Source organism: Lepidothrix coronata, unplaced genomic scaffold (genome assembly GCF_001604755.1).
Source record: "Lepidothrix coronata isolate B3197 unplaced genomic scaffold, Lepidothrix_coronata-1.0 Scaffold60, whole genome shotgun sequence".
Classification (NCBI taxonomy): domain Eukaryota; kingdom Metazoa; phylum Chordata; class Aves; order Passeriformes; family Pipridae; genus Lepidothrix; species Lepidothrix coronata.
Genome location: NW_016690240.1, coordinates 4033293 through 4043012, shown reverse-complemented (window position 1 = coordinate 4043012; position 9720 = coordinate 4033293). Strand labels below are relative to the sequence as shown.

General features: G+C 40.5%; 1 long non-coding RNA gene across 1 annotated transcript in view; it reads left to right on the top strand.

Annotated features, from left to right (window-relative positions):
• The first annotated feature begins 1286 nt into the window (after window positions 1-1286).
• The window catches only part of LOC108498526, a 45566-nt gene continuing 37132 nt past the window's right edge, over window positions 1287-9720 (top strand). Inside the window, exon 1 of the long non-coding RNA XR_001875198.1 lies at window positions 1287-1601. This is a non-coding gene — a long non-coding RNA (uncharacterized LOC108498526). The remainder of the gene's footprint in view (window positions 1602-9720) is intronic.

Here is a 9720-nt window from a genome sequence, read left to right as displayed (position 1 = left end):
GGAGAGGGGAAGCCGAAGGTCAGGGTTACCCACTGTGGCATGACTTTTAAGCTAAAGGGGGTTTTATTTCTCTTGTTGCCGTGTCAGGTTTAATTTGGCCTGCATTATTCCAAAAGGGTGGGCCTGCTCATGACAGGAGGGGGTTAAATGGGATTACAAGCTTTAGAGGTTGTCAGCAGCCACTGCTGCCTGGGGATGTAAAATTGCAATTTAATGGTCAGCTCTATCTGTATAGTATCAGTGGAAATCTGCTGTTTTCAGCAACTTAATCGGCACTGTGTTTTCAGGAGGGGCCGGTTTGCGGGGGGGAAGGGGGCCGGTGGGATGAGCTGGCCCGGGGCGGGAGCGGCGCGTGCAGCCCCCGCAGCGGGGCTCGGGGCAGCGGCCGGGCCCTGGTCCCCTACAGGGCTCAGCTTCCTAATGGAAACGGGGCACAGCCAAGCGACCTGGGCCGGAGGAGAGGACAGAGGCAGCGAGGGAAGGCGGCTGGAGGGGGGGCCGGAGGGACGGCCGGGCCAGGCGAGGAGGGGCGGCGGCCGGAGGAGCCCTCGGCCCGGGGTGCCCTCGTGTGGGTTGTGCGTGTGCCGGGGGCGGGGGGAGTAAAACATGCTGAGGGCAGGCGGAGGGGCCTGGCCGGCAGGCACCGGCATTGTCTGCTCGCGAGTGAGGGGTCAGCCCGGAAAGTTCAGGATTAGTAAATCTAATATCCTGTCAAAATTCTCATGGTAATGAGCCCCGGCCGGCGGAGCTGGCGCAGCAGCCCCGGACCCGCCGCTCCCCGCCAGCCATTTATGAGCAAGAGATTGTGCTGTGCTGGCACGGCCGGGCAGGGAGAGCGGCTGGGTGGCGGGGCCCCGCTGGCTCTCGGACGGGGAAGCCGGCTCTGGGTCCTTTCCAGTGGCTCTTGCTCATTCCCAAGCCCTCCCAGCGCCTCCAGCAGCAGCTTGGCCGCAGTGACAGAGGTGGTGTGCGTTTGGTTTTTCGTCTCCCTTGCAGGAGTTCCCCCGCCCTCGGGATTTCTGGCATTAAAAATAATAAGAAAGAGGGACGAGAGGCAAAATGATTATTAACCCTATATGTATATATATTGCATTATAAACTGTTTTTCAAAGGGCTTTTCTCGAATTTACATGGCTGGTAAGTTTAAAACCGCAGACAGGAAAAGGTGGGAAGAAAAGAAGCGGCAGTGCAAACCAGCAGGATAGCAATAAATAGTAAACTGTGGCCCAAACAGAGTATTTTCTGAGCTGATGGATAATATTAAAATACAATTCCTAAGTAAGTAACAAAAAAGATGGGGGGAGGAGAGAGGGGAGGGGAAAAAAAAAGAAGGAGGGGGCAGAGAAAGTTCCTGTGCACTTTGTTCAAGGTTCTGCACCTCTCTAAGCAGCTGTCACATCCGTACATTATGGTACATTGAATCTGAATGAGGCTCTCCACATCAAAACCTTGCATCCATTATGATATCATCTCCTGCTCTGAGCTGTAATGCTTATTAATTCTGCACCCATACTCTCCAAGCTTCAGCAAATGTATTCCATCAGCCTAGCATTTAATTTAATTAGTACAGCTGGGCTCTCATTCTCCTTTCTGTGTCAGAGGTATTGTCAGCACGTTCTGCTATAACACAATTACTGATTGCTTTTAGATAGGCAGAAATATGATTAGGGTATTGGGTGACTGTATCATAAGCCTTATTAGATTCATTTGAAATCTGGAGATAAATAGGAAACTTTTATTTGCAGTGTAATGAGATTATGCTTATTAGGCCAAGGCCTCACAACCTTTTGCAAAGAACATAGTGTATCACTAGGATTATACTCTGGAACCACACTTTTTGCTCATAGCATCCAAGCAATTTCTCAGCAGCTTTCAGATTTAACTGTTGTAGCCCTGTACACATTTTAGAATTGTTTTCTGGCTCCTGAGATAGACTGCATGCACCTTCCACCATGTGTTTTGTTCTGCTTAAACCCAGAAACTGGGGAAAGATGTTTTGTTCAAAGGAGGGAGGATGTTTGGGTGAGCCCTGGACATGTGTTGATAAGTAAACATGCCAATGCATTGGACGGAAGAGTTTTTGCAATGCCAGTGGGTTTTTTTTAAACTCTATTTTTCCCTCAGTAGAAAGCTGCAAAAGCATTTTAGGATCAACTGTTTTCAGAAGGTAAAAAACACTGCTGTTGAGATACTTCTGTGGTTGAATCTTAAGATAGAAATAATGAGTTCATTTTCATGTGTAAAAAACGATGGAAAGGCTGCACGTTTCTTGTCACTTACAAAGAGAGTGCGTTTAAATCTTAATGTATACATCACAACCTTTTGTGTTACACTAGCCTGACAAAACATATGACACAGTGTTTGAGAAGCGTTACATTTTTAAAAGTTCATTTATTATAAGGATTCAGAATTCTGATCTGGTAATTTCCCTTTAACTATCAAAGGTACAAACAACCTATCACTGACTTGACAGGCTATAGAAAGGCGTCCATCAGTTTTAACATTGGTGTCAAATTTAGGTTTCGTTCTGTTTCTGGGTAGGTTTTGCTGCAAATTCCAGTGGGAGCAAGGTTAGGCTCTTACTGGATCCCTTTCCTTTCTGAGTGGCATCACCCAGCATGGAGTCATTTTGTAACTGAGTGTGGCAAAACCCTGAACCTAGTTTTGTGTTCCTTGTTGTATCACTTGCTCTACAGTTATGATAAAAGAATTGGTCAGGGTGTGGGTCTCTCAGGCTAACATCAGACTCAGGGAGGAAAATGTGGATTGGAACTATCACAGTATTTTTACTTGCATTTGCCTAGCATTGAAAGCATGTTGCCAATGCTGGCTTGCCTCTGTCATTAGCAAGCTCCATGTTGCATAGTTTATCTCAAACATTTGTGGTATTTTAAAACTTGCATGGGAATAAGCTTTGAAGAGGTCAGGTGAAAGTTCTTAAAGACGACATTTCTGTGTTTCTCATCTAGTTACTAAGGGATCGTCCAGAGAGTAAAACCATTACAACAGCCCAGTGGAGTCCTGAGTTGGGTATTCTCAGCCCTCCCTCCACCAGTACTTCTGCAGGCACATCGTTGTGCAGTCCTTTGTGATTCTCTAACTGGGAAGTCTCATGATGTAGCTACATTTTTTTACTTTCGTGGAGAGGAATATGCATCAGTTTGCAATGGCTACTGATTTGCCTCAGGAGCTATGGTATGTATGCACAGGAACAACAGCAAAAAGTTATTCTAGGGGAATGTTTCTATAACTGAGAAACCTCAGTGCTTTGGAAAAGGAGAGGGATTGTGCTCTTCATGTTAGGTACAGGCAAGCTCAGGCACAAAACAGTAAATCGCTTCTAGTTACGTATCTAGGAGCAGCAGCCTCACTAGTGCCAAGTCTACTAACAAGTCAAATATTGAAAATCTTCAGTTTGCACTATGCATAAGAAACAATTTTATTATTGTATAGCTTTATAAAAAGAGATGCCACTTTAAATCAGGTCTGTTTTGGAAGAAAATAATTTCTCATGTAGTTTTAGAGGAGTGAATATCTAGTTTCTTTCTGCCAACTAAAAAAGAAGATGAACAGCAACCTTGGTTTATACTGGCTCTAAAAGGAGCAGAGATGACAAATGCCACAATTTTCCAGTATGTTGCTTCATCAAGAAAATATTTTAAAGTGTGATGTAATTGCTGTATGTGAGAATGAACTGGTGGTCCTGTTCATTTTTCCCCTGTCACTATCATCCTGATTTGCAGTGAGCAACAAGGTTATTCATATGCTCAGATTACACACATGCTTCGGTGCTCTGCTGGATCAAGGCCTAATTGACGCCCTAATTGACAGGCTCAGTTGAGAGACTGAAGACTAAATTGGGCTTGGAAGCTGAAACGTGATGTATGTTTTTACCCTCAGAGGTGGTTTGTCCAGGCTGTGTTTGAGATGTGTTACCAAATAATGTGTTCCACCTTCTGCTGTAGCTTTTGTTGTGTTTCTTTTGTGGCCAGATAGAGAACTTTGGTTGCTGGGCAAAAAATCCAAATAAATATGTTAGTCCAAACTAAATGACATGTTGGATGCTAAATCGAAACAAACAATTTTGTCTTTGGTCTTTCTAAAAGAACAGGTTTGTTAAAAGAAATACTAACAGCTGTTTATTCAAAACCAGTTGATTAAATGAAAATGTAACTAATTGTTAGATGTTTGTTTCATGTAGACTCAAAGGTAGAATCACAACAGAAGTAATTAGGGTAATTATTAAGGTCTGTATTTAATTCAAACCCTGAGAGAATATTGCATATTCATTCAAGTGAGCTATATTTCCTATTAAAAAGATAGCATTTTCTCAAAGCTTTCATTTACAGGTATGTTTTAGGTAGTGTCATTTTATATGGTATCATGTCATCTTGCTCTCTTTCTACCGTGACAATGTTTGTTATTCAGAATGATGGCAATCAAAGGGGAAATGCTACTGGTAATTTCTGTGTGCACTTCTAACCCCCAAATATTTGTAGCAGTCATTTTCCTAAGGCATTAAAGAATTTGAGGATAGGGGTATGAACTTGCCTTGATCTCTTAGCAGAATGTACTGTGTACATCAAGATATGAAAGCCAGGCAGTTTTATATACTCCTAAAGAAAATGCAGTGAGACATTATTTACAGAATAACTGAAAAATTGAGGTAGTACTTGTACCCTCTTACTGACAATGAAGAAAAATCTAGCTCTGTTTCACATATTTTCTTCTTTTTAAGTCTAGTCTCTATAAAATGCAAAGATGAGCTTTATTATGGAGGGGTTCTCAAGGGGCTGTTTCAGGCTGTAAACTGAAGATTAATTTGTATCAGTGCATTTTGGGGAAAAAAGAAAAACCAGCTTCATGGACCCAGTTCTTACGTGTTACTAATCACACAGGACGCAGAGGGGCAGGATGTCTTCCAATATTTGTTGCTGGCAGATGACACACACCATCTTTACAGGGCAATTGGACTGGTGTGGTTTCCTCCTGGATGGATTTAATGCTTGGCTTTAAATCCAGGTTCTTGTCTGGGTAAAGCCAGATGTTTCTCTTGAATTCCTAAAATGCAAAATTTTGTTGTTCAGATAGAAAATAATGTTGCTTGCTAAATTAGCAAGCATTTTTTCCCCCTGTGTTTTGATACTGCCATGGAGTGTGCACTTTATGTGTATTTGGTAGAAACAAACACGAATAGGATCAAAGCCCTCCTAGCCAGATTCCTTAGCCATACCACCCAAATGATAAGGTATTGGAATATTGTTAGAGAGATTGTTCAAACAGATACATTACACACTAGAATCAAAAATAGCAACAATAACAGATTTTTAATTCTCTTTTCTATTTACTGCAAAAATGCAGTAGTGATGATAGTAATACCTGATTAACCTAATTTACTTGTACAATAGTAGATGTGTAAGGCCTTAGTATGTAGCTGACTATTATGGTCTGATGATGGCCTGGCTTTCTATTTACAAAAAATTGGTGCAGTATGGAGCTGGCCAAACAACTGAATAGAGAGAAATAAGTTGATATAATCATAAAAAAAAGGAGTGAACTCAGGTTATAGGTGGTAGCATTGCAATTAGGATAATTAAAGTTCTGCATTTATAAGTCATATCTACACATTCATTGTAGTTCACATTCTACCCCCCTGGACATAATTTTTTTTTTACCAAGTGCAATAACCCCTCTTATTTGTGGCCATTTAAGTGCACATTGATAAATGAGAAATAATACGGGCTCATTACTGAACTACCGGGTGTATTGAGATAATGTAGGTGTCTGCTAGAAGACAGAAAACAAGGGATTACTCACTGCTGATACCTTTTGGCCAAATGACTGCACAAGCACTGTGCTCGTGTTAGGACTCATCATTTTGTTGCTTGTCCACATTTCCGGAAGCTAATTAGAGAAAAGATAAAGCTTCCTTTTTGTCCCTCCTCCAACTGAGTTAGATAAGTCTTGCTCTCTCCATAATACTCTTCCATCCTTCTAGCAATGTCCTAGGACAACCAGGTAGGACTATCTCTGCTGATGTTGATAGAAGTTCTTCATGGGGACCCTATTTCTCCCACCCTTCCTTCCAAAAAGGCTGCACATTTAAAATTACCTTTTCCACATTTAAAATTACCAGTGGCTTTATGAAAGGGTACTGCAAGAAGTTGCAGTGCAGCAGAACTGAATCCCCTCATCACCATCTTGCAATATAGTCAGGATCTCACACAGCTTTAAAGTGTACATTTTCGAAGCCAGCAGTCCATTACTTTGCAAATTTATATAAAACTGATTTCAGAAGAAGGACCTCGCCTGTCTTATAAGAAAGGCAGACTTGGCCTTCTCTGCTGTATCATGGCACTGAATTGATATACTGTGTCACCGAGGTTTTACAAAGTTATCCATTAGATCCATTTCTAGTGGTGAAGGAGTTACTTGGTCAGATCCATAATATAACATGCCTTTGCATTCAGGCACTTTTGACATTCATGCACTTTACAGTGAGAAGAGAAAACATGAAAACTTGCTTTAAAAAGGATGAAATTTTGTAGAATTACTGTTAACACTTACTTGGCTTTGGTTTCCGTTATGTGCCAGCTGACACTCAAATTAAAGAACACATGACAACTTTTCTCTTTTTTTTCCTTTTCAAGATCTTTTTCTAATTATTAACTTCTTTACAGTGTTTCTCTTGGGATAGACTATACCATTAATATTCCTATAAGCTCTCTGCAGTTTAAAGCTTAGTGTATTTGACCTCCTACGGATAGACTTTTTTCATGCCCAGTGCAGCAGCAGCAACCTTAAAATCTATGCTGATGGAGGTTATCAGTTATGTTATATGTATTTTCTCTGTTCCTTCTCTCCACTTCACTATTTAAATATATTCATTTTTTTCCTGTTGTCTGCCACGATTTTTTATACTTGCAGAACATTATGGGAGTTGACAATGAATGTTTCTCTTCCTTGCTGCTTTCCTGTGTGCTGTATGGAAAATAAACAGGAGGTTTAAGACTGTACTTCTCACTTTCCAGCAACTGAGTTCAGGATTCTGTTGCTGAGACTGAATACAACAGGGTACGTGGTGAGTTTATTTCTTAGCATGGAGAGCTGCAGTAGCAGTACACCTTGATTAAGAAATGCCACAAAAAGCCAGAAAAGTTGAATTTTATTCCAATCTCTGGTTTTTATTTTGTATTTAACCTGGATAGGAGTTCTGAAATATGACTGCTGATTTGTTTAGAAATCTCACCAACACTTGAATGGCTCTTCTGGGACAGATGTTCTGGAGAGCTCTGTTGCAAAGCTATCTGAATGTAGTTGCTGCTTATGTTAGCCAGTGTTCATAAACCAATTCCCCAAACAAAATACACTTTATTAAAGTAAAGATGGTTTTGTTGGTATAAATTTACGTATGCATAGAAACAAAGTCGTATTCCAGAAAAAAATTTAGTGTCTACTATATACTGTATGATGTATAGTAGCACCCATCTTCTGAACATGGGTACTCTCTGTCCAATGACCCAATGCAAGCATCTGTGAATCTACAGATCTCACTGTGAAAAGTGTCAAATGTCTCAAATTCCCACCGCTAAAACACTATCTGTTTCATCAGCCTGTTCTGAGACTAAATTTTTTTTTAACATAACACACAAGTGTTTGAGAGTCTCTGTATTAGTATTTGTTAAAATTTCCCCAAATTTACAATTTTCAGAAGTTTGTAATTAAAATTCTATTTTTATTACAAACCTTTTAAAACTTACAGTGACAAATATGAAGATTGTGTCACACTTGTGATTTTGTAATGAAAAAATGGCACACACTGGCATTTTTCAAAATAACAAGGTAATAGTTTGAAAATTTTCTGTGGCATATTTTTAACATGTTTTACAGTAATAATTATTGTTTCAGGTACCTCGTGTTTACCAGTATTGTGGCTTTTTTTTTTAAAATCTTGATTGATGAAAATCAGATTACAGATAAAATGTTGGAAGCTACGGGAAGTCAAATGGTAAGAATAGTGATCAACATGATGTATAGGGATGTAGGGCAGTACAGAACAGAGGAACAGATATGGTATAAATTTAGAGTTTTGATGGAATAAAGTCTGTGAGAAGAAGAAAATTAGCAGAGGTTGGAAGGGACACAGGGAAAGCAAAAAGACAAAAAGGATGTTTTGGAAAATGGTTGGGAAATAGAGAATGGCATGACTGGGAGCTGGTGGGATAGAAAAAGGATACAGATCAGAAAACATTATGCCTTGTGCATGGAAAACAAGAGGAAAGAAATGGGAATCTGAATTTCATAGCTTGATTCTCAGCCATGTTACATTCTACTGTATCATCACAACTTGATCATCTTCACGTAAGCCAACACCAGGAAACCTAATCAGTGGAGTATCTGCTACTTATCTAGGGAGGTAAAATGTTGGACTTAGCGTCCCTTGGGGTCTTTTGGCACATCAAAAGATGTTGAAGCAAGTCCTGAGAAGGGACACCAAGATGATTAGAGGAATGGAGCATCTCTCCTATGAGGAAAGGCTGAGAGAATTGGGATTGTTCAGCCTGGAAAAGAGAAAGCTTAGGGGTGACCTAATTGTGGCCTTCCAGTACCTGAAGGGACCCTGCAAGAAAGAGAGACAGAGACTTTTTATGAGAGCATGTAGTAGTGGGGTGAGAGGGAATGGATTAAAACTGAAAGAGGTTTACATTAGATATTAGGAAGAAATTCTTTACTATGAGGATGATGAGGCGCTGGAACAAGTTGCCCAGAGAAGGTGTAGGTGCCCCATCCCTGGAAGTGTTCAAGGCCAGGATGGATAGGGCTTGGAACAACCTCATATAGTGAAAGGTGTCCCTGTCCAAGTCAGGAGGGTTGGAATGAGATGATCTTTAAGGTCCCTTCCAACCCAGAGCATTCTGTGACTCTGTGATTCTACGATCTGTAACACAAGGAACTAAAATAGAGTTCTCACTGACATTTGCTTCAGTAGCTATCCCTTGTTATTGTGAAGGAGATACCCAAAAAGTTTTAGGAGTTTTCCTTTGACTTTCTATTGAGATCAAATCTAAATCCTGCTTAGAGGAAGGTGGGACAAGGAAAGGCCATTAAAACTTACAGTGAATTAGACCATGTCTTTATTATCAGATTCTGAAGTGTTCTCAGGTTCTTGGATTTCATCTGCATGCTGGCCATGTCCATACTCCACCCTGGAGGACAACCAGGCATGCATCAAACATCATTACATCTCTGCATTCAGGTGTCCATTCAACTGCATGACCTTACTTAGTTGCTAGGGGACTGTGACTCCAGGGTTTATGTCAATAGGTTCATCAAATGCAGCCTTAAGCAAAGAAAAACATCAGATCCCTAAAACCTTAGGAGTTGCTTTTTTATTTTTCTGTCAGGAATGCTAAATATTAGTGATTTCTAATAGTTGTCTGATGTCTCTTAGGGCATACTGCTGGTTTCACTGCCATCAGGCAATAAATTCAGCTTCTTACACAGATCTAAATTTCATCTAGTAATATAGCAACAAGAATTTGTCCATTTTTCAAGTTGATATGGACATGACCCTGATTTAATTAATTTATCTGAATTTCTTGTGGCAAAAATTACAGTACCTGTTTTTCCCTTGCTTCAAATATGATTTGTACATAAGGCCATAGCAGGATCTAGTGGTAGACAAAGTGTAGTCTTGACATTTTTTTAAGTATTTTTGTG